The following is a 26,810-nucleotide window of genomic DNA, read 5'->3' on the forward strand; positions in this document are numbered from 1 at the left end:
GGTGGTGTAATGGTGTGGGGAATGTTATCTTGGCACACTTTAGGTCCCTTAGTACCAACTGGGCATCGTTTAAATGCCACAGCCTACCTGAGCATTGTTTCTGACCATGTCCATCCCTTTATGACAACCATGTACCCATCCTCTGATGGCTACTTCCAGCAGGTGTTCCTAATAATCCTTTACGTGACTGTATATTTTTGGATGAATGGTGCAATGCATTTCACTTCCCTGCTAATGTTTCCCTGACGATGTGTAGGTGGTTTGCATCTAAACCTGGCTGTGCTTTGACTTCCTGCATTTTACCAGGTATAACAGCTTCAGTTATCAGCCAAAAATACTTTTATCTACTGTTACATTGCATGGGTATATTATGGGAATTTATCTCCTTGTGTATCTTTAGGGTGTGACAGTATGCCCACATGACAGTCATCTTAAACCCACACATCTATCTTAAGACACTCTTAACCCCCCACATATTCAAACACTTGTGTTTTAGCTATTTATAGCTGAAGCTCTTATCTAAATGCGTGTCACACTTGGCCATGAGTGGCCATTATGTCATCTGATTTATTGACGCCGTTGACTTTCACCTTTTAACATGAACAGGATAGTACACTCTCACCCATCTCCCTCCACTCCTCACCTCCTTTTCATGTCTGTCTTACTCTGTCAACTGTCCCTCTTTATTCCACGCACTCCCCTTTCCGCCTGCTCTGTCGGTCTTCTTCACTCTGTCTCCAATGAAAGTCCCGCAGTGGAGGACTGAACGGAGATCAAACAGGAAGGACATTGTAAAATAACTGCAGTCAGAGAGGTGCATATGAATGAGAAGGAGATAGTGGCAGCCACAGTGTACGGCGAGTGAAATCTACAATGAGCCACGCAGGATGTAATTTCGCACATTACCTCGCACTTGCATATTATTTCAAAGGACGCTCCGGGGAGTTGTAACAGCACAATGGGATTCCAGTCTATCACCTTGGATTTCATATTGGGAAACTTCTTGGCAAGGTTATCGCATGATTCTGGGCTTTTATTTTTTTTTTACAGGGTAACAAAGAATGCTGATAACAGTATGTCCTTTAATGTTAAAGCTGTGGTAGGCAGTATCGTTGGGCGTTGTTAGGCAAAATTCCATAATGATCTTTCAGCATAATGTAATCCAAGTGCTCTGAGAGAAAACTAGTGTTCTCCACCTCCTCTTGGCACAGTTTTTAAGCTTTAGAAAATCTAGCCCTTGATGGGAGACTTTGGCCAATCACAGGTCATTTCAGAGTGAGAGTGTTCCTATGGGCTGTTCTGTGCATGCATATGCCTGTGCAACAGAGAGGGGAGAGGGAGAGCTGTTTAAGAGGTCTCACTCTACTTCAAATTCTGGCTTTTTTTTTTGGCTTTCTACCCGCTGCAGCTTTAACCATTTTCTAGGGATGTCACGAGACCCGGTACTTCAGTACCAAGTCGGTACCAAAATTCTGAAAACGTGACGGTACTTGTTTTCCTACAGTACCGTAGGATGCAATTCTTCTGGACCTGAGGGGCAGTATACATCTTGTTTACGTACGTATGTACGTGGAGACACCTCTCGAAAACTGTAACTACACCTTCTCCATAAACAACATGAAATCAAGGAGAGTGTTAACTTCTCCTGCTACAGATTTCCCACCGTGGTCAGAAAGCACAGGGGAGACACTTTGTTTCTCTCACTATGCTTCTAGAGTCGGCACAACGCTCCGAAGCTAACCCTGTCACTCTCTCACTCGCTCTACCACACATTCCCCACACACACACACACACACACGCCGGCCCTGCTATTCTCTTAAAGAGAACGACGCACACACCAACGCACAAGTATAACCACCAGGCCACTTACGTAGGCTATGGAGAAAGCTCTGTGTGGCGCCTCCGCAGACCCGTAAATCACGCTTAACGTTGCATCTACAGCAACGGCTTTCCCGACTTTACCTGGAGCTCGCAAACTGTCTGTTTTCCCTCTGTCGTTGTCTGTCACAGCCTAACGTTAGCTCCGATAGCTGACATTAGCTAACTCAAGCACTTATTTTTGTGGACCTCTATAACGTCAGTTAAGTTAACTTTAACCATCCCGGTTCTATGTGGGGGTTCCAGGTGAACTCGTGGAAGACGGTACCGTACGCTGGCTGTGTGGGGATGTCAGGCTTCAGAGCAGCGGGCTGTGGGGTCCAGAAGACAGGCGTTTTCTCCAGATTATATGTAAATCACACTCTCCTTGCCCCTTTCACTCCCAAAATAGTGACAGAAAGGTGAAACTGACACTGAAAAAAGATTGACATGCGACCGCCTTATCACATAAGCAGAGCGTAAGCAAATTCCTGAAAGGTTTCCAACAACTTGTTCCCCCCTAAAAATGCTGTCATAGCACAGTTTTGTCCAAGAACAACACACAATTGTGTTTTCACAAAACATGCTACACATTGACAGGACACATGATTAAGTCACATTACGTAATAGCAGCTTCAGCCATAAAGTCAGACATGTGGATTACGTGACATGCTGTAGTTAGTGATCTTTATTTATTTTTCATTTCCTAAAAGAATAAAAAAAGAACATCATTGTCTCAAGTTCAATGATCAATATTTAAAGAGCTCAAATGACTACATCTCATAAAATAATACTTTTATTACCCTTTACTACCCTTTTTTAAGAGCACTTGGACTGTTTAACTTTGAATTCAATTAAAAATCAACTTTTTGTAAAAGTAGGCATCTCATTTATCAAGAGGTTGATATCTCATTTTGAAACAAAACTCTTAAGTACTGGTTTCACAGCAGTTCCCCCCCCCCCACACACACACACACACACTTTTTTACTGCAGGCAATGAATTGTTTCTGCTGACTCACAGAAACAAGATACTTTGAATAAACCAAGATCCTTATCTTTCAAATATCAGAGGGGGAACACACAAGGAACAAGTAGACAGACACTTTGAGAGCAGTGGAGTTTTCTGTTACAAAACGGGCGTCACTTTGTTTTTTTGACTCATTAAGTATTCCAGTCAATCTTTTGGAGGCAGTCGCAGCTGGAAAATCCCAATTTACATACGACACCATCCCCTCACCATTATGAGAAAGATGTAATCAGACTCAAGAAGCCTCTATATTTATCTCTGTTGTCTATCTGGTGAGAGGAAGCAGCAGCAGCAGCAGCAGCTAAAGGAATTAATTCGCAGTTGATGAGGTTTATCTACAGCCAACCCAAAACTGGTTGCAGGTCTACAGGGAGGGGGCGGCGACGGTTGTTGCCGTTTTACGTGACTGTCACTTTAATTTTGTGGGTCTCAGGCCAGGAGAGTCTCAAGCAAATCCGCCAAATGAAAGCCCCTTCTGCTGAATGACTGAATCAAGCGCTGCGATCGCGGCTGAACGCGCACACACAAACATGCCAGGGTTCGTGCCTCTTTAACTTAAGAGGACTGAATGACTGTGGGGAAACGTGTCAAGGAGAGCTAAAGCTGAATGAATCTGAATCGTATGGGAACAATGGAAAAGTGCTTTCACACGATCAAGACTCCGTTTAGCAAGATTTATTCAGACGGACATGGAGAGATTTTTGACAAGAAAGAAAAGCAGGGGATCCTCATCATGAAAATATGAAGAAGCCCATCATGCTCTCAAGTTCCCTCTCAATACAGTGGAGAGTCATGATTTTTGCGCATCAAAACTCTTCCATCCTGATCAAGGTTTAACGAGCAGTACTCATTCAAAGGTTACAGGAAAACACACACTTCATGTTCTGAATCATTTTACGTCTTTTAAAGTAACATTCAACCTGGATAGTTTTGTTATCAATTTTCCCCCAAGTTCAAAATGTTGGACACTGAAAAGAACCTGTGAAGAACCAACCCAAACCTAGTTTCACATTGCCAGACCTTCCTCCACAGCGCTGCGGAGGAGGGTCTGGCTAGTCCACACAGCATTCTGGGATGGGAGAAAAACCTGCTCTGGTTTATTGGCATTTCTTTAAACCAATCACAATCATTTGGGCGGTGGTAAGCGCCGGACAGAGCCCCAGTGACTCTGCAAAATAGGCTCGGAAGGAACTTGTTTTGGTGGAACGTGTACGTGACTAAAAGTTGTTTTAGTCGTGCAAAAGAAAACTCAGATTGGACAGATAGTCTAGCTAGCTGTCTGGATTTACCCTGCAGAGATCTGAGGAGCTGTTAACCATAGTCCTCAGAAATCCACCAGAGTTTAAAATTACAACACTAGGAAAGCTGAAGGTACCGGACATCCGGCCGAAAATAGTGACATCCGGCGGAATTTTTGGTGGTCCCGGAGCAATCCTGGAAGTGGAATGTCATGGATATAGACTAACCCGAACCCAACGCGGATAGCTTTACGAGCATAGTCAGAGCCGATCCGAAGAGGACTCAAGGATAACAAGGCTCAGTCCCAAATGCTGTCGACCCAAACAGACCCATAGCAGCATGTTGCGCTATCAATTAACAAGCAACCATGGTCACATTTTTTTTTAAAAGAGCAGCAATATAATAATATTGTCCTAAGAACAAACAAATAAATGTTTATATGCTTCAAAGAGTAATATATAGAAATGATTGAATGTGAGAAAACGTCTGATAGCCTAATGATGTTGCACTTGATTGTATATTGTACACAAAACTGACTGTAGTAGTAAAAGTAGTTGTGTGAGGAATAAATAAAGAGATCTTGAGAGAGAAGGTCAAAACTTCTTTTACACCTCTGCACACCTGGCCAAGCGCTGTGTGAAGGGGTGTATGAAACTTACAAAAATAGTGTGACTAAGCCAATCCAATCCCAATGTTGGAAAGGTGTACATAGAGTCGGTTCAAACACTGGTCAATGATAAGTATTTTGAAGCATACCGATGCCTTGAAAATCATGATCTGAGCCCCACACCATAACCCTACCCTAATTCTAGCCACTTCCAACAGACCTTTAAAGAACACAGGACCAGAAAAATGTCCTCACAAGGTTTAAAAGTCAAATTGGTCCTCATCATTTGCAGTGATGTACTCACATGCACTCACATACCCCCACAAGCCCACCACACAATCCCATTTCATTCCCTGAATTACTGGGCTCCCCTTAAAAATCTACTTTCCTCTTGGTTTGCGGGCACTCTGATCTCATCCTCTACAGTTATTGTTCTTTCCTGTGCAGTCTTTCCTATAGATTTTTTTTTTTCTCAGTCAGGGAGAGAGAAAAAAAAACAGTTAGCAGCAATATGTCAAGTATGCTGATCCACTCTGATTAATTCCCCATCAAATGGGGAGTGCGATGTATAGATGTGGCATTTTCAAAGAGGCATCCCGAGGCAAAATGGAGAATGTCTCTGTGTGAGAGACAAATACTGTAGCCATGTTTATGTATACATGTCTGACCATCTGTCTCTGTGGCTGTCCGTCTGTCTGTGGTTGGCGTGTGTTTAAAGTCTCATCATCCCTCATGCCATGGACCTTTCCATTCGCCTGAAAAACAAACAGCCATTTATAAACCACCCTGCATTTATTTACCATTATCCAGTTGGTGGGCATCTGTCTGGCAGCATGAGCATGAAATGAGAGAGAGAATATCCATGGATAGATATTTATGACTGTCAATTATTTAAACTTTTAGTGAATGAATGTAAGCATGATTGTAATAGAAAATGGGTGACGAATTAAATGATTTGCTAAGCAGAACCCTAGCTCTGCCTAAAACACATATTTGCAGTGAAATAATCGGTTTCATGTTGAGAATACAAATCAATGAGCATTATCAGCATGCTTCTTAAAAAATAAAAATAAATATGGACCTGGAATTGGAGAGGGTGATGCCAAGTGGGCTTCAAACCCTCAGCAGTGTGACAGCCATGCTAAACCATCAAGACAGAGGGTAGACAGCGTCAATACAGAGATTTAGAGAGGCCGTGTCTATTTCCATCTTGATTTTCCTTTCCATTTTCATGCCAATAAAGCATGTTGAATTGGAGACTTTATTGGAACTGAGACAGAGAGAGGAAGATGGAGAGCTGGTGATAGATGGAACTGAGCTGAGAGGAAGAGAATGAGAGAGTAATAGCATCCAGGCTATGATAAATGACAAACCTGAGTATTATCATGCATTCAAACGAGGCTTTAGGACTTGTTTACCCAAGTACCTGCATACAGATGAGTTTCAATTTTTTAGGTATCCAAAATATGCCTTGAGTCATAACGGTTTTGGATGCGTTACATGTGGTAACACACTAATTGTTCTGCCACAATGCCGCCAAGCTGACACATGTCAGAGTTTGACATAATATCAGTGTGGCCAACCAGCCTTGGCTACTAAAAATATTTGCACTCCAGGCAGAGCCAGCCGGCGCTTTAGATAATACGCCTCCACCAAATGTTGCATGCGCAGCAAATGGCACTTGTGGCTCCATCTCTAGGGTGTAACTGAAGAAATCAGTGTTTTGTCTCGCAGATTATGTTGTCGAAAGGCAGAGGAGAAAGGAAAAAAAAATCTGGTCCAAAAATGTCCCAAGCACTCTAATCCTCCCTGGAGACAGGTGGATTAGCGGGAAATTCATTGAATAAACACGCATGTGCGCACACAGCAACACACACACACACACACACACACACACACACACACACACACACACACACACACACAGATGATTTAATTCCCAGTTTAGTGCAGGTATTTGCTGTTGAATCTCCCCCGAGCTTAAATGAGACGCACAAAACCTCCAGCAGAGCCACACCCTCTCTGAATGAAACCCAGCAGCACACGTTCGAAGAACTGAACACACCCTCTGAAAAATCCACAGCATTAACAAGTCATTTAGTCGAGTGTTTAACCTCGAAATCGTGTTATTTACTCTTAAACCAAAGCGGCATACTGTATGTGAATGATGAGAAAATCCTACTTGATTTCAGAGCAAAGCATCCAGAATCCTTCCTGATTGGATTGGTTTTCCTTCACAATACGAAATGTACACCACCTGGGCAGGTTTTTATTTTTTTTTTATCAATCGTGGCGTTCCGGAAAATAAAACATAACATAACATTTTAAAACTCAAACACAGAATAAATCACTTAATAAGGGCGTTGTTGCGGCGCACGTCAGACCAATTGGTCAGACAATGCGATGCGTAAAAACGCAGCTCTCGCAATCTCCAAAACAACTCAGCTGCTCCATCCACCTGTAAATCTAACGGTACAGTACAGTCAAGTTTTCATAATTTGACACATACTGTATATTTCTTCACCATAATGATGCACAATGCGCATTTGCTTGTTCAGCGCGTCATAACCTCAGTATCGGTCTTATTCTCCTTTTAAGGTCTTAAATTCGATTTCCTCAAAGTTTCATTTAATCCAATTGAGTTCAGCCTCGTGCATTTGTTGTAGCTATACTATCACAAACTTTTAACCTTACATTTCTTCATATAACTCAGAGAACCGTTTGTTTCAGAGACGCACCAAATATTCAAATTTTTCGAGTAAATGTGAGATTTTTTTAAGAGACAGACGCAGGTTCACTCACCCGTGAAGACATTCGATTGTTCTTTCCGCGTCCCTGCAGTTTGTGATGTCCCTCTTTTTATAGCTACATCCTGCTTTTCATCTGTGAGCGCTGGCTACGGTATGTCCATGTCCTCTCTTCGGGTTGAGGAATAATTCTCCGCTTCTGATTTGGGCTATATCTTCTGAGCGGAGGCATTAAAGCCCGCAGCCATAAACTAGAGGAGGAAAGAGAACGGGCAGTGAGTGTAGGTACAGTCCACCTCCAGTCTGGATTTCTTTTCAGTGTGTCCCGCACACAGCGCCAGAGGACCAGTGCGGACGATCCGGACACGTTCTGCGGTCCATTTTGGTCCGGTGCGAAACGGGACGCGTCCTGCACCAAAACAGGAAACTGGATGACAGTAAATCCTTCTCAAAGTTCCAGGCAAAACAATAACTGTTGGTTCATTTGTTTACTAGGATGCTGAAAGATCCGTCTCCTTTAAGGAAAGTTTTAACACCGAAGACCAGAGCGCGGAGGGGATGAGAGAAAGCGACTCCTGACTGGAGCAGAGAGAAACAGGACGGAGGGACGGAGAGAGAGAGGGACGGAGCGAGAGAGTTAGAGAGAGAGAGAGAGAGAGAGAGAGAGAGAGAGAGAGAGAGAGAGAGAGAGACTGCAGACTCCGACTCGCTTCATCGACCACAAAGTTGTCTCCTCTGGTCCCACACATTGTGACGCCTCAACGAGGTCTGAAATTCAAACACCCTCTTGCAAATTTGGAATTACAAAGCCACTCTGCTGTGTGTAAATTCAAACAAGCTGCACAGTAGCCAGTGGCAATATTTGGGATTCTTCTTGTTATATGTTTATTTATGCTGTTGGAGTATACAGTATGGTGGCAGCTGCAGATTAGAAATGCAGCAGCAGCTTTGGTGGTGACATGCAACTCTGTAGCGCACAAACGTTCGTTTATGTGGCTTTTTTTTTTTAAATGATATTTTGGCTTGTAGATTCTTTTTCACTTTAAGAAAAATATACGTGTATTTGTTATTGTACATGTAGGCCTATTGTCTTGCACAAACCAAAAATATCTGCCGTTTAAAGGATTCCACACAACATAGTGCATACATTAAGTACACACATACATTAAGTACACAGACACAGAGTGCTGCATCACTCTGCACAGACTGCCACTAGCCAACAAAACTGCATCCTGCCCATTGTACAACACATCATAATAGTCGTCATAATATGTCCAGGAGTGGGTATACCAGGGGTGGCCAACAATGTGGCATGGAGAGCAAAACGGTCTGCAGGTTAATTCTTCTTGTTAAAACCACAAACCACTGTGGACAACAAAAATTGTCCTCACAAGATCTAAAACTCGAATTTGTCCCCACAAAGGTAGTTGTACAATAACACACACACACACACATACACACTGTACTGTAATACTGTAAATTTGAATAGGAATTAGTCTCCCATCTCTTTAGCTTAAAAAATAATTATGGTTTAGCAATAAATCCCTCTATATGTACTGTACTGTACTGTACATCACACACACACACACACGCACACACACACACACACACACACACACACACACACACACACACACACACACACACACACACACACACACACACACACACACACACACAAACTCTTCAGCCATCCCTCCATGTCTCATCCTCTGTGCAGTGACGCATTTTACTCTCTACCCACCGCGATAAATAGAATCCTGCGTCTTAAACCCTTTGTCACGCTGCTTTGGTTTAACTGTTTATCCTGTTACTTGCATTATGTTACACACACACACACACTCTATATGCCTACAGTATAATGAGTGTGTCAAAAGCAGGCGGTGCATTGCAGCATTATGTGGTTTTGCACTGAGGCTTTGCTCCATCAGCCCTGTTGCATATAATTTATAACTTTAGGTCAAAGCTGTCAAATAGTGGAGAGCTTTGCTTCATTGGATTTGTCTGAGAACTGGATGCAGATAGAAATGTTGGCATCAAGTTCTATAACTCTTTGTGAGAAACACATTTTGTTTTAATACACAGCAAAAACACATCTATACACAGCAATTTTTCAGTGTCAAGTTTAAGTCACAAACCTGGTTATTATGTCTGCATCTGGCAGTTTATATAGGCCTCGTGCTTTTTTTAAATTCAGGAGTTATCCCAGTTTCAATAAATGTCACACACACAGAGTACTGCAATGAATTACGCAACATTTACACGAACACATACCTTGTATTTGTCCCATAACCATAGCCAAAATGTCTTACTGGAAAGAATAATAACTCAAGCTTGACTTTTTTTTCCCTGATTCATGTCAAACACATGCTGAATAATACATCCCACTGCACTAGTTTCCTCTGGGATAATACAGTCTCCATGTCTATCTCACATACTACTCATATTGTATTTATCTCATGGCCAAAGCCCTGGGATATTATAGTGTACGTACATTATTTAATGCTGTTTTAAACAATGTTATACAACAGAAATATATGATCCAATGCAGTGGTTTTACACCCTGGTCCTACCGGGTCAAAGAACTGCTGCTCTTTCTCTGCTGACAGCTAGTGTGGATATTCACTGACTCTGTGTGACTGTAGTATATTATTTTAAATATTATATTATAACCATGAACTCAACCACAAGATGAATAGAGTCGCTGCAGAAGTCCCATTTTATATGAAATACTGAGCTTCTTCTCCATTTGAAACAGTTTAAGACAGGTTTTAAAAGCATTATTTGGACATGTACACAGCACATTTGGAATATGCATCTCAGTTAGGGTTTTTTAACCTCAGTTTGTGAGTTTATGGCCAGTTTACGGCCTCGTGCCTGTTTACGGCCTACAGTCCAGCTTTGTGCATTGCTATCGTTGTTGTACACACACCCACTAGGTTAGCCAACAGTTTGCCAGGCTGGGGTAGAGTATTTGTAGGTACTTTTGCTACAAAAGTAAAGCCCACATTTATGGTCTGAAGGAGAAGCAGACACCTACTTTTTTATAATTATGAAAGACTTGGATGTTAACAGGTTTTTGGATGTGCACAAATATCGTAACGTCAACCATTTTAAGAAAGTGGTTGAAGGAATGAAAGAGGCAGGCTGTGTTTGCACATTCAATCTCCGCCACTAGTGCAAAACTTTCACAAATCCCATTTTGGAGGTGGATATGAGCATGTGTGCATTGCCAAAAGATTGGAGTTGTACCTCTGCAAATATTTCTCAGAGGCTGAAGCTAACCTCAGTAGGAATGGCCAAAAAATACTTTTCCTAAGCAAAAGTTTGGTAACTGGCAAACTTTCTTGAAATCTTACTTGTTCATGATCATGGCATCCATCAAAGGGATAGCTGGTGAGCTAGTGTGTGCAGATAGATCTAGGCTAGGCTGATGAGTTTGAACTTGGAAAGCCACCTAACACTGATAACTCTGTATGAGATTGCATTTTTTTTTTAGTGCAAGAGGTCTCAGCTTCACAGATAATTCCCCCTCTGTGTGTTTCCTTATCACTGGGCTTCAGACTAACACTGCTTAGCCATACAATCTGCACGTTTTGGCTCTTCCTAGTCAAAAAACATGTCTGACTCTAAAGCAGCTTTGCCCTTACAAAATGTTTGCATATAACTAAAACTGTAATCTACACTCCGTTAACTTCCCCTGAGTAGATAATTTGCAATTAGAGTTGCTGGTTTAATAGATTTTCAATAGATGGGGACGAGACTAAATGAAATATTCACAGCTCAAATAGAATTAGAAGCATAAATATAAAAATATAATTCCAAAGTGTAGTTGTAGTTGTGATTATTGGGCTATACATAAATAACTAAAAATTGACTTTCATGAAAATTACTTTTCTGTTTCAACCAAATCAAAAATATCCCAATCATTGAAACCCTCTGAACATTCAACCCGTTCTCACTCCGAACTCGTAAAAAATGGACTCTTGGGCAGTGGCTGTCAGCATCAGATACGATTCAGATACACCCTTCAGCGCGTGTGTAGAACGTGTGTAGAACGCAGAGCAACAGCTACGCGGTGCTTGAAGATGATGCAGTATTAAGAGTGACAACGGTAGCGAGTAGTATGAAAGGCCTAAATTCCACGTAGGGAGGTCGGTTGGGGTGGTGGATGGGTCAAACAACACCAGGCTTTCACCCAGGAGACCGGAGTTTGTGTCCCGCATGTCATGTTTCCTAAACCCAACTGTCGCTTTCTTCTTTTCCTAAACCCAAATGTCACTTTCTTCTTTTTCTAAACCCAACTTTCCCATTCTTCTTTTCCTAAACCTGTCACTTTCTTCTTTTCCTAAATCCAACTGTCCTGTTCTTCTTTTCCTAAACCCAACTGTACCTTTTATAAGCCAGCGCACAATCTTTTCCTTAACCTAATTGCGTCAAAAGTGACGCCAATAGTCCTGACTAAGCACTTTTAAATAAAGCGTGTTTAGATATCACGCTAAAGGAGACTTTTAGCGTCAATAACAACGCCAAAGGCACCTGACCAAGTATCCGTATTTGACGCGATGGGAGTGAGAATGTGTTGGAACATTTTGTAATGTTGACTGGTTACCCAGACACGTGTTCTTGGTGACCAGCTGTGTGTGACCTTGGCGCCGATTGATTAGGTGAGTGACCCTGTTAAGGGTCACCCACCTAATCCCTGTTAAGACCACTGTTAAGATCACTTCTCTGATCAATCTGATTTCCCTATGGACCCCAGTCCACCTTTTCCCCTTCTGTCACTTCTCATGCTTTTTTCCTGACAGAAGGTCAGACTGGCTGTCCTGATTTATACCAAGACTATAGGGAGTCTTTTTTTTTTACTTTATTCAGCACACAATGGAAGATCCATAGTACAGTAAAAATAGACAATATTTACAAAAATATAGCAATAAATATAAACTACAATTCATATACATTAATTAAAGGTGAGCAACTTTCACCTGTAATATACAAACAGGAGTCTATTTGTTCCTTTTTCATTTTCAATGGCTAAAACTGATGCCAGCTTTTTAATGCAATTTATGTTTTTCACATTTCTGTGACAAAAAAAAAGACATTTGTTCCCCAGAATTACTATCTATCTGGTGTGAAAATACCACTGAAATGGCATTTAGATTGTTTGAAAGGTAAAACCCACCATTAAAGGCCAGAGTAGTGGAATTATTTTAGGGATAATAGCTCTAAAAGCCCCCATAATCACATTATGATAGGATAGGGTAAAGTCAAGACTGTCATTGCCATTCCTGACCAATTAAATGCATAAACGTTAATGCAAAGAAATATTAATTAATGTAGCCCGTTATATATAGCTGCAATCAGGCAGGGACCGCCATAATGACTTATAACTAATAAAATTGCATTTGGAGCATTACAAATTGATATGGTCCACTCAATATTTACAGAGGCTTTCTATTATATATGAGAGTGGGATGACCATGCTCTTACATTTTTTATATAGAGAACATTTATTATGTTATTGCATGTATTCATTCATACTTCCTATGTAAAATGATGACTGTGAGGCTGTGAGAAGAAGGGAACATGGTGTTAAAAGTCAAATCATTCTTAATCAAAAAAATATTTTAGTCATCTCTTTAATATTTCAAATTAATTCCTCTCTATGGAATTCAGTCATATTTCTCTATATGCTGCCCTCAAATTAAAACTGGAACTTGTCAGGTCGCATTGGGAAGTCAAGCGTATGACTAACCCCATTTGGGACTCTCTCATTCAAGCCTCACCCTCTGCAAAGATGTCGCAGTTTTAGAGGGAAATCTCTTGAAGACCGAAAAGCCTTTCTTAAAGACAACAGGATATGTTTCAGATGTTTCACATCACATCTTGCCAGAAACTGCAAGGTCACTGTGAAATGCTCAGAGTGTGAGAGTGAAGGTCACAACACAGCTTTACATCCTGGACCTCTGCCCTGGATCGTTAAGATCACAGACCCTGCCATAGAGCATGGCGGGGAGGAACAAAGTGTTCCCGCTGATGTTGCAGCCCTGTGTACGAGCGTCTGTGGTGGAGACCTAAGTGGAAGATCTTGCTCCAAGATCTGTCTCGTTAGAGTCTTTAAGTCAAGTCGTCCAGACAGAGCAGTAAGCCTATACGCTATCCTCGATGACCAAAGTAACAGGTCATTGGCTCGGCCAGAGTTCTTTGATCTTTTCAAGGAAGAAGGGCCCAGGTCACTTTACTCCCTGAAGACATGTGCAGGAGTGACAGAGACAGCTGGAAAACGGGCGAGTGATTACCAAATCAAATCTCTGGATGGTCAGGTGTGTCTACCTCTCCCTACACTGATCGAATGTAATCAGATCCCTAACAATAGATCAGAAATCCCCACCCCAGATGCTGCACTTCACCATGCTCACCTTACATCTGTAGCTCTTCAGATTCCTGAAATCGACCACAAAGCCCCAATCTTGCTTCTCCTAGGAAGGGACATCATAAGAGTGCACAAGGTTAGGGAACAGATCAATGGGCCCCACGATGCCCCCTATGCTCAGAGGCTCGACTTAGGGTGGGTCATCGTTGGAGATGTCTGTTTGGGAAATGTTCATAAACCATCCACCGTGAACACCCTCTTTACAAGCACGCTAGAGAATGGTTGCCCATCTCTCTTTCAACCTTGTCCCAACCGGCTCCTCATCAAAGAAAGATACAGCGCCTCTCTGTCAAAAGACCTCATCACGGGATACCTCAGAGATGATACCGACTGTGACAAAGAGGAAAATCACCTTGGGTGTACGGTATTCCAAAGGACAAAAGACGATAATAAAACATCTCTCTCGATTGAAGACAAGGCTTTCCTAAAGATAATGGAACAAGGGCTCAAAAAGGATGATGCTAACAATTGGGTAGCGCCTCTCCCCTTCAAGTCACAGAGACGCCGCCTCCCCAACAATCGAGCACAGGCACTAAAACGGCTCTCTGCACTCAGGCGCAACTTTGACAGGAAACCGGAAATGAGAGACCATTTCCTGTCATTCATGGAAAAAATATTCCAAAATGACCATGCGGAGATTGCTCCTCCTCTGAGGGAAGAAGAGGGACGTTGGTACCTCCCAACCTTTGGCGTTTGCCACCCGAAGAAACCAGGTCAGATTTGGGTGGTATTCGATTCCAGTGCACAATATGAAGGGGTTTCGCTGAACGATGTACTTTTAACAGGTCAAGATCTTAACAACACCCTTCTCAGAGTCCTGATTCATTTCAGAAAAGAGTCCATCGCAGTTACAGCGGATATACAGCAAATGTTCCACTCTTTTCTGGTCAGAGAGGAGGACAGGAACTTCTTGAGATTCCTTTGGTTTAAGGATAACGACCTTCACAAGAACATCATTGAATACCGCATGAAAGTGCACGTTTTTGGCAACAGCCCCTCTCCAGCTGTTGCTATCTACGGCCTTAAACGTTCAGCGCAGGATGGCGAGGCTGACTTCGGGTTTGATGTCAAGCAGTTCATATATCGGGATTTCTATGTGGACGATGGCTTGAAGTCACTGCCCTCTGAAGAAGCTGCCATCAGCTTGCTCAAAAGAACACAAGACACACTTGACTGCTCGAACCTCAGGTTGCATAAGATCGCATCAAATAGCAGTGAGGTAATGAGAGCCTTTCCCTCCCAAGACTATGCAAACAACTTGAAGGATCTGGAGCTTGGTACAGACACGTTGCCAACGCAATGTAGCCTCGGAATCATTTGGGAGCTTGAGACGGCTACATTTACATTCCAGGTTGTAGACGAAGATAAGCCATACACTCGTCGAGGTGTCCTGTCTACAGTTAACAGTCTATACGACCCACTGGGATTTGTAGCTCCAGTTACCATCCAAGGCAAAGCTATCCTTCGTGAGCTCACCATGGAAGTGGGTGATTGGGACTCCCCATTACCTTCTGATAAAGGAAAGCTGTGGACAGCATGGAGAGACTCCCTGAAAGATCTGGAAAGTCTCCATATCCCAAGAACGTATGCACCAGTCTCCCTCTCCAAAGCTCAACGGCAAGAACTTTGTATCTTCTGTGATGCTTCAACCAAAGCAATAGCCGCAGTTGCCTATATCAAAGTTACAGAGGCTGAAGGAGAACGCCATGTAGGGTTTGTTCTAGGTAAGGCAAAACTTGCACCATGACCAGAACACACAATACCGAGATTGGAGCTGTTGGCAGTGGAGTTAGCTGAGCTCGTCACTTCAGAAATCAATGTTGACCTGGATGCCACACATTTCTACACGGACAGTAAGGTCGTGTTAGGTTACATCTATAATGAGACTAGACGGTTCTAAGTCTATGTAAGCAATAGAGTACAGCGCATACGAAGATCAACACGACCTGAACAGTGGCACCATGTCCCCACCGAGCTCAACCCAGCAGATTATGCAACAAGGGCCGTCCCCGCAGCTCAATTAAAGGACACCACATGGCTGACAGGGCCAGCTTTTTTGACAAACCCTGAACCTAGTCTTCCTGAGGAGGATATCTTTGAAATTGCAGATCCAAAATCGGATCCAGAAGTTCGACCACAAGTGTCTACTCGAGCGCCACTGCCTCAAATGCACAGCTTGGATCCACCGCAGCGAAGTTTTCAAGCTGGAGGTCATTGACTCGTGCTGTTACTTGCTTGATTCACGTGGCTCGACTCTTCAAGAAAACATCAGCATTAGGACCAAGTAAATGCAAAGGCTGGCATTACTGCCAGACGGCATACACAGTGGATGAGCTCTCTCAATCCAAAGATCTCATTATTCATAGAGTGCAGCAGGAAAGCTATGCCACAGAGCTTGAATGCTTAGGGAACCAGGAAGAAATCCCCGAAAACAGCACTCTTAAGAAACTGGATCCATTCATCGATAATAACTGCTTATTGAGAGTCGGAGGCCGGATCAAAATTGGAAAGTGATGAAAAGAACCCTATAATAATTCCTGGGAGCCACCACATCAAAAGGTTACTTGTGCGTCACTACCACGAACAGACACGTCATCAAGGGCGCCTTTTTACAGAGGGTGCTATTCGCACTGCTGGCCTGTGGATAGTTGGAATGAGAAGACATGTAAGCAGCGTCATCTACAAGTGTGTCACATGCCGCAAACTCCGTGGCACATTTCCCTCCCAGAAAATGGCCAACTTACCTGCAGATAGGCTAAGCATTGAGCCTCCCTTCACGAATGTTGGTCTGGACGTGTTTGGGCCCTGGTCCTTTCTCGCAAGGCAAACAAGAGGTGGCCACTCTAACAACAAACGTTGGGCAGTGATCTTTACCTGTCTAAGTATCAGGGCAGTGCACTTTGAGGTCATTGAGTCCTTGGATACTTCAAGCTTTGTAAATGCCCTCAGACGGTTCATTTCCATCCGCGGTCCAGTGAAACATATCCGCTCGGATAGAGGCACCAATTTCATCAGGGCCTGCAAGGAGCTCAACATAGATAGGTTCCGTGTGATGAGGTACCTATCTGAACAGGGCTGCACATGGACATTTAACCCACCTCACTCCTCTCACATGGGCAGCGTATGGGAGAGGATGATAGCCATAGCCCGGAGAATCTTGGATTCCATGTTCCAGCAGGAAGGATCCTCAAAGCTCACTCATGAGACTCTCGCAACTCTTCTGGCAGAAGTAGCAGCCATCATAAATACTAGACCCTTGGGTCAAATATATGCTGATCCTGCAGATCCAATGATACTCACCCCTTCTACTCTTCTCTCGCAGAAGGTGGGCCCTTTCCCTGCTCCTTCTGGTCAGTTTGACACCAAAGATCTCTATAAGTGGCATTGGTCACTAAGGTATTCCCAAGCAAAGATGGGAAGGTCCGCAGTGTAGAGATCAAGATCTCCAGACACGATGGAACCAAGCTCTTCCTTAGGCCTGTCACAGACTTAGTCCTCCTTCTCTCCGAAGAAGACTACAAGAGTCAAACATTGTTCTTGAGGAGCTAAGTGTATTGGTGTTATCTATAGATACCAGGCGGGGAGTGTTCTGTCCCCATCAGCACATTAGTTCACTTAAATGTTTTTCTTCTCCCATTGCTGGCAGTAGTTGTTTCACATGCGTGTGTTCCTTTAAGAACTGTAGGACCGTTGCACCATGGGATCTAGTCAGGAAGTTTAATGTGAGCAGGACAGCCTCATGGTTTTGTGTTATCTCTCCATACTATCCACATCAATCTTCCACGTTCCATGCCTTGGGCAGCATTCTCGGTATGTGAAATAGATGCTGACATACTGTTCTTATATATTTGTTAAGTATTGTCAGTAAGTTTGATGTGCAATATGTATATTTTTGATAATGATTGACAGCTCATATTGGACTGAGAGTGTGCTTTAGTGGGCTGGTTTGCCACTGTCATCTTGGGTTGTGCTACATGTAGGTATATTTTGGTTTGTTTAGATGAACAATGTGGGTTATATTACGTACATTGTATGGCAATACATGACATATTTCCTTCGTTTCAGCTTGCATGTTAGCTACTGTGTGTACTACCGCATTGCAGTAGCATGTAGTTATATTGTTTTACAACTGTCATTGTATAATGTTTGCGACTCCTCAATATGTAAATAACAGGTAATTTTGTTTCATTTCCCAGTTTCACCCTTTCTAATCAAATAAACGAAGTTAAGACGATCCCCATGTTTTTCACATGCTGTTGCAACAACTAGTAACGTTAACAAACTACAACACCACACCGGATCTAACTAGACCGGAAACAAACCAACAGGCACACCGCACACACTTGTTTGGGCTTGCGAGCCGGCCAACGAGTAGTAGGCTAACGTTACGTTTTGAGTGGATGGCGAGAGATGCCGAAATGGATGCCAATAAGATTCTGAATGGAAAGTTTACTTTTAAAAAGTTGCCAAATGGTTCCATTGACAAGACCAAAGTGATCTGTGTGTTTTGTCGTTGTGAATTGATCATCGTAGCACGTCCAGTCTGAAATACCACTTGATGATGGCCAAGCACACAGCTGATGCGAATTCTCCGCCCCCTCTTGTCAAAGCCAGGCGACAATGGAGGACTTCAGACAGAAGCACATGGATACCACAACTAAGAACAAACTTGCTGCAGCCATAGCTAAATGGGTCCAAGTGAGAATGTTAGTGTGAAATTGAACACTAGAGTATATGCCAATGTTGTTTTCAATAAAAAAAAAACATTTGCACAAAGCAAGCCGATACACATTTCCATGTTAATAATAGCATTAAAATGAGAAAAATAATGGGACAAAAAGAAATCAAGGGACATTTAGAATAGATAAAATGTGCGATTAATTGCAAGTTAACTATGACATTAATGCGATTAATCGTGATTAAATATTTAAATCGTTTGACAGCACTAATTATAACCCACATACTGTATAAGCAAAACAGGAACAAGTTGGACACCACAACACATAATTTAGTCTATTTACAAGAATATTTAAAAACATTGCATATCTGATTAATGAAAACATCTCCCTTGCAGCTTTCATAAGTCATTCAGAGTTGTGTAATCATATGCATTACTTGTATCCTGACCTGTTTTTAATTCAAACAAACTTGTCTAAAAACTGAGGTATGAGGTGTGTCGTGGCTAGAATTAAGAAAATGAAAACCTGGTCTCAGACAATACTTGAAAAGTTTTGATTGCTCAGAAAATGAATCTGCTCTTATGTTTTGAGAGAATGAGGTGTAATGAGGACTCAATTGTAGACTAAAGTTAATTGATAAGGAGATTTTGTGGAGCGACCGATGAAAGTTAGTCAAGTTCACGGGAACAGGATTCTACTTGAAGGCTCCAAAGACACCTATGGAGCCATGATTGCATCCATTTTTAGCATGAAGTATTTGTGACCGTACCACAGATGGGTTTGAAATGTTCATCCCAAAGCAAGCCTCCATGCCAACGTTGCCACTGCTTGTTACAGTACAGACACTTCTCAAGTGCAGGTTTCCATCCTTTCATTCACCCTTCTATTAATTTAATTAAGCCACGCTCAGCACTTGCAGTTCAACCAAGAGTCACTTCACAACCTTCAAAGAAACATAGACCTTATTTTGATTTTCTTTTCAAACCATGTTTTATAAGGAGAGTGAGCAGGAGGTAAAACCTTTCTCTTCCATGACACCTTATTAGGAGCTTATCTGTAGACAGACAAGAGGACAGAGATGAATTTGAGCCTGTAGAGTTCAAATACAAAGCCTCCTTCCTCATATACGTATTAGTTCACCTACTGGGATAACACCATGTGGTCTTTTTCCATCTTCAGTCTGTCCAGCCCTCCTTCCTCAGGATCGGTTACAGAATAAATGTATTAGTTTGCTTTAAATTGCTTGAATTTATGTATTTTTCTACATATCTATGCATTACTTCTATATATTTATATCTTATCACAAATCATTCATGCTACTCTGCAGACAGGTCAAAATGACTCATATCTAGCCTCTGTGTTTTCCATGGCATTGCTTTGCTTTTTTCAGTCTCTTTAATCAAGAACCCTGACTGAGTCTTTGGCTTCAATATCTACTCGCCTGTCCATGACACCTCTAATAAGCATCCAGTTGGTTCTTTGTCTTTGTATGTGGAGTATTTCATTTGAAAAAGCAGAGGAGGTTGGATTTAATCTTTAGATAATGGGCTTAAGGTCAGAGTCATTCTGTGAAAAATCTGGATTGTACAGTGCATTGAAAGTGCATCTTGGTGACTTAAAGATACAATATAGTCTTTTGAAGCAACATTTTACTTTCTGACATTCAAAAACTTGCATGACGTATTGACGTGATGATGGCACAGGTTCACCAAAGTTATCGCAAGTAATGGATTAACATGACAACAAATGTCATGTTATTCCATCCAAATGAAGCTCAGCGCAAATTCTTTCAGGAAGACGTCATTAACCCAATCACTACTCATTCTTAAATCAAATCAGCTGTTCAAGAAGTGACGCTGTCAGTTAATACAATCAGACTTGGCCACGAGATTCAAGGGCCAATCACAGCCTTACAACTCTGCTTTAAATCTGTTCTCACCTTGTGCTGTCAGCTGTCGTTTCAGGCAAAGCGCTCGACCCTCCGCCGCCACCAGTGTCTGGGCTCCATCGGGGGGTTATGTTCCTATTCCCTACCCCTTTAAGAAGATTATTAATTCGATGGAGTCCAATCTCCAAAAGAATTTGTACATTCAATATCATACAGTTGTACAATAAATATCTTTGCATATCTGCAAACGAATTCACTCCTGATTGAATTAGTTTTAGGATATTTCACACAAAAAACAACTGTGAACTTCATTACGGCCCTAGAATCAGAAAAGTCAGGGGATCTCCATAGTCTGTAGGATTCATCCTCTGGTGATTTGGGCCCTATCTTGCACCCGGCACAGTGCAGAGCAAAGCCTGACGCAAGAGTCTTTGCTAGTTTAAGACCAACGCGGTTGTCAATTTCCTGTCCAGCACCCATGTCGTTTAAATAGCAAATGCACCTGCGCCCATCTGTGCGGCCATGGGAGTGCTGGTCTTACAGGGAGGTGTGTTTAGGTGCATTCTTGGCGTATTACTATCTTGAGGCAGTGGAAAGTGATCGCGCCAGTGACCAAAAAAACCTGGTCTAAAGTCAATAGCGCAACATTTCATTGTTATTTAACGCCTGCTTCACTTAGTGGAGTTTTGGTGGCATAGTGCTCGTGCCATATATGATCTGCTCGCATGCTTTCACTTCACGCAGTGGCAGATCAGTCTCTTCTCCTGAAAATCTCTCCTTCCTGCTTAGTAAATCCGCCATCACAATAGCAATGCGCCATGGTACAAACGTGCCTGGCTTTTAAAGGGAATGGGAGATTACACTCTGATTGGTTTATTGCATGTTACGCCCAAAACACACCTATGATTAATTAAGACACTAAGTACAACCCTTTTGAACCATGCGCCTGGCACACAGACCCATTTTTCAGCTGTTAAACTAGCAAAGGTGGATTTGTACACACACTAAACGCACCTGCGCCAGGTGCTTCACGCCGTGCGCATAAATCTTTGAAATAGGGTTAGTTGAGATATTTTTAGTCTGGAACAAAGTGGTGGACCAAAAAATTACTTTTGTCGTCATCATCATCATCATCATCCTAAAGTCATGTTGTTTGCAGTCAAAGAAGAGTTTGCCAATTTTTGGAATTTATTCCATGACTCAAAAACTGTTGTTAGCCCAATAAACCTAAAATAGTAAAAACAAGATATTGCACTTGTACCATAATGCACTGTTGTGGCAAGGCCTTTTTATGCACAGAGGAATAAATGAGCAAATACATTTTTAACATAAAGAGTATCGGAAGACAATACAAGACACTGAAGAAAGTAACCGAGGAACAAAGGCAAGAACACAGAGCTGTCAAAACAAAGGTCAGCCCCAAAGTGATCTGGGGAAATATGATAAGCAAAGACGTCATGTGAACAAAAGAAGAACAAAAGGTATTCTCCGTCAGTAACACAAAGGATACGTAGGAAAAAAAGAATAACTTTCGAAGCACAACTTGCATTGCTATAGAGCTCTCAAACCCACTTGCAGGAACATATGGTGCACATTTATATTAAGATACATTTAAATGCAAACATACAAATGCACATCCATGTGTCAAGAGTTCTTACGGTAACACTTTACTTGAAGGTATCTACATAAGAGTGACATGACACTGTCATGACACATGAACCCTACCCCTAACTCTAACCCTAACATAACCATAACGTGCCATGAGAAAAACCGAATGACACTTACTAAAAGAAGTGTTATGTCATGAACGTTTATGACTTGTTTATAATGTTTATGACACGTTCATGACAGTGTCATGTCACTCTTATGTAGATACCTTCAAGTAAAGTGTAACCATTCTTTTTTGTTTACATTTGAATTAGTCATTTACTGCTCTGTGATTTTGTGACCAGCCTGTTGCATTAAAAGCAGCTTCATAAAACCTCTCTGCATGTAAATTTGAGAAAAGAGTCGAAGGCTAAAAGCTGCAACGGCGGAGGTCAATGTGCAGTCCAGAGGCAGCTAATCTAATGTAGGAGGCTGACTTTGTTGGTGGAGACACATGAAGGTAAAAGCATCAGAAAAATGAAAAGAATGATCATCTGCTATCAAGGTGAAAAATCTCAGCTGACACCCGGTTTACACTTTTTTCTTCCTGTTGAAGAATGACCCACCATTTAGTGTGCTTAACGAGGAAGGTCTTCTGGTCCAACCTTGGCCCTTCCATTGAATTACAGCATCAAGGCTATGGGTGTACAATTGCTTTTTTTTTTACATTTGCTTTTGCTATTGTTATCAGGAAGGCAAGGATCCTATTTACATTTTAAGCACCAGCAAAGGAAATTGGGTAGGAGTAAACAGAAACCGAGAACAGCAACTTGAAGCATATTATCTAGAAGACCTAAAGGTCAAAGACATCATAAGTTTGCATCCTGCAACCAAAGAAATGAGACTGTCCTCCCTAGAAAAACAACAGTCAGTTGTTTAAGAAGTGCCCCAATACAACATATTTTTTTACAAGCGACAAAAACCATTTAGGATCGAGGTCGGAGTGGATGGGTAGGTCAACAACACAGTGGACATTTACACGAGAGAACACTGTTTATGTCACGATTCCCAACGACCGTCAAAATAACACTAACTTTACAGTATGGAGTGAAAAGGGTCTGCTTCCCATTAGTCTGGATCGATAACAGTTCATTTACCAGATAATCGCCGGAACATACTGCACCACCAGATCTTCCGCCGGATGTCCCTAGCCTCCAAAACTCTGTTTCAGGAAACAACAACAAATTTTGAGCTAGCAAGCTACACACTGACAATGCCAAGTTTTGAAGAAAATTTGGATTGTGCAATAAGTCAGGCCTGCGTGGTTCTTTTGGGGAATGATTGTAAAGATTTCCAAAGAGCATGTGGTCTAACTGGGTCGTTTTGGGACCGATTGGCAGGGATTTGCTACGGACAAAATACACACGGTGATGTATCCAGCTAATTTAATAGCTCATGTTACTGTAGTGTGTGAGCAGTCAACTTAATTTTTCGTTTGCAGGGTGCAAATGCCTCACCACAACAACTTCCTTCCCGAGACTATTTTGCAGATCCACCTTCGCTGCAACCGGAGTTTAGCGCCGCCCAAGACAATTGTGATTGGTTTAAAGAAATGCAAACAACCCAAACTGTTTTTTTCTCCTATCCAGGATTGTATGTGTTTTAAGCGAGACTAGCTTTCCATGAATTGAGCCATCTGCTCCAGACCTGTCGCTAATGCTGTCCTCTCCGATGTGTGAAGCGAGCACAGCTGGATGGAGCAGGGACAGAACACTGTTCTACTGATTTGTCCCATACTTATAAATTTGCAGAGCTTTAAAACACTAAAGATCGGTCCGATCCGTCCACCCATGCTGGGACATCCAAACTGGGACCTCACTTTTGTCGTGTACACCGACGGTTTTGTTTCTCACCAAAAAAGTCCCAATAAAAATAACCGAACAAACTCGCAGGTAAGATTTTGTACGTGATGATATCACGTACAAAATCTTTTACGCCAAAAATATCCTCTTTCAAATGTCTTACCCTTTCACAGTGCAGTGCCTTAAAAAAACATTTTTAAAAAAAGTCTTTGGATCAGGTGCTGAACCATGTGAAGTCTTTTTTGGGAACGTTTGTCTTACAGCAGAAACAGCCCCTGTACACGCCATCAAACATGGCGCAGGTGCACAGGGGATGAGGCGGCAGAAGTCAGTCGATGCTGCAAGCTGCTCTGTCATGCATCGCTTGCCTAATTGACAAAATGAACCTCCTGATGCTGATGTTTGACTTTGACTTTGTCGGTGTCCGGGCTTAGACTGTCACCATCGTTCATCACCTGACCCTGAGCAGGTTCACTTAAGGGTCTGTGTGCATTTTTACGAGGGTTAAAGTCACTCAGAATGAGTGTGGGAGAAACAGAATGAAAAATTAAAAAGGGACTCGCAGATGCCACATCATGTGTGGCTAATGTGTTAAAATGTTACCCTCACTTCACTGACTAACTCTCTTCCTCTCTTTTGGTTGGTGTCTCTCATGTTGCAGTGCAGTGTGTGGGCATGTGTGAGAGGCAGCTGTAGGGCAAATGAGGCTCCTTTCAGTGTTTATAAGTAATATTTTTATGAGTAGTATCTCTCAGCTTCGACATATACATATGTGTACTCAGGGTGCGATTTGTGAAATCCCCCTTTCAGTACCGTGGATATAGCGCCACTAGGCCAGCCATGCCAAAACACTTATGCTGTTCAATATCCAATGGAAAATAATCTCAAAATGAAATAGCACAACATGGTGTCAACATAAAACACAGTGCTTTCAAGCCGGAGAGCGGAGTTCACTATGAGGTGAAAACAAAATATTTTCACCTAGGAAACACTTGGGAGTGTTTTAATCCTAATCCGATTTTTTTCTTGGACTTAACTTGTCGTTTTGGTGCCTAAATTTAACTGTCATCACCTCATGATGCTCACTTTTTTCTGGCTAAACTCCACTACCTTGGCCCCTAAAAGAACCGTCATCTGGCGGTGCCTTTACCCGGCTCGCAGTCGCCTATTGGCGGCTAAACAACTGCCGCTGGTAGCCGGTGTCCCGGAGCTCTGTAGCGGCTGAATACAACCAGCAACTGCCGTTCGGATTTCATCGTTTGATCGCACTATAGACTGTTCATGTTACAGTGCTTAACTTTGTTTAAAATACTTCTATTTTAGGTACTGTATATAATTAATAGGCTATATGGTCTAGGCTATTGGTGGCATAGCCTAGATGATCACTTTGGGGGAGGGGGTACATTTTGTCCACACCGGGGATGAAAATAGAGTAATTGAGCAGAGGTAGGGATATGTAGACCAGAAAGGGGGAAATCCCAGACACACATATATTTTATGTTAAAACCTCCAAAATCTGGTGTTATCATTTTGCAGTAGTTTTTATTTGCACACAAGGACTGGCTTTCAAGCCTCAGGGTCGAGAAAAGTCCCATCTTATCCCATCTTAGTCCCATTTTATCATAAATACTCTAATAGGAACATTATTATCAACAACACAAACACACCCTTAACCCTAAACTGAAGTCAAGAACCTAAAACAGCCATTTGAAAAAGTAAGGACAGACCAAACTGTCCTAACTTTGCAAGTGTTTTGCCCTTGTGAGTTGTCTTCACTCTGCAAAAACAAAAAAGAGGTCTACATAAGTCAACTTTGTCCTCACAGAGATATAAGTACAAGAGCAATATCCAACACACACACATACACACACACACACACACACACACACACACACACACACACACACCATCCACTTTCCTTTATCTATTCTTCTAGCTGAGTCATCCTTGCAACTGGTAAACAGAGACAGAGGTGCTGTTTACTTCGCACCTTATAGCGTCCACTTGGTCACAACAACATTCATGCATCAGTGTACACAGAGAGGAGACGAGAGGAGGGATGTAACAGAGAGAAAGATAACTAGAGGGATCTTTTCTATTATGTGGCTCTCTTGGGGGGGATGGAGATCCAATCCATCCACCCGTGCAGCAACGGCCCATCCAACTGTCACTGCACCATCCACTCCTTCACTTAGTGTGGCTAGAGTGAACAGTACGAATAATTCATATTTATGAGACAGAAATGGAAACACTGAGAAAGAGAGATTGAGAGTGATAATAGTTAGTGTAAGTCCTGTTAAATATGTGCTGTGTTTATGATGCATAATTAATGTACAATTCATAGTAAATTTATAGTTAATCTCATACAGTAAATAAATGTGTTTAATGTAAAAGGTTAAAATGAATGTGATGTAATGGTTAAAGATTTTAGTCCATTGTGTTTTTTGTTCCTCTCGGGACTGAAGTTCTCTGTTGTGGTTTCCACTGCTGCAGAATTTGTTAATGGACCAAGGGAAATGTAACGTGAGCACATGTATCATTTATTTGACGTGCTTACTATGTTCATTCACATACAGCTCGGCGTGACGTGGATGCATGAAGGACAGAAGAGCAAAGCAATAAACGCCCGTTTCACAGAGCCGGCCTGTGTCTGTGTTGTCGTGAAGCGAGCTACAGTTAGGGCTCAGGATTATTGTTGAGAAAAGAATCCCATATTGTATTTACATTTATTGTGAATATTAAAATGGATTAAGAGTTAGACTTGTAGTTTTTAATTTTATACACAAAAATGGTGATAGAATAGTGTTTTGCAAACTGTTTGACCGATGAATGAGCATCTTGTTTGCATTTTTGGTCCAATTATATTTCTATTATTTATTTTTT

At 42.0% G+C, this 26,810-nt stretch overlaps 1 protein-coding gene across 4 annotated transcripts in view; it reads right to left on the reverse strand.

Annotated features, from left to right (window-relative positions):
• Window positions 1–8,062, reverse strand: part of htr2cl1 (5-hydroxytryptamine (serotonin) receptor 2C, G protein-coupled-like 1) — a 146,206-nt gene extending 138,144 nt beyond the window's left edge. For all 4 annotated transcript variants that reach the window (XM_039823360.1, XM_039823359.1, XM_039823361.1 and 1 more), the window contains exon 1: window positions 7,534–8,062. The gene's annotated coding sequence lies outside the window, so the exon portion shown is untranslated. The remainder of the gene's footprint in view (window positions 1–7,533) is intronic.
• Window positions 8,063–26,810: the final 18,748 nt, after the last annotated feature.

The sequence above is a fragment of the Perca fluviatilis genome, chromosome 14 (assembly GCF_010015445.1).
Source record: "Perca fluviatilis chromosome 14, GENO_Pfluv_1.0, whole genome shotgun sequence".
Classification (NCBI taxonomy): Eukaryota; Metazoa; Chordata; class Actinopteri; order Perciformes; family Percidae; genus Perca; species Perca fluviatilis.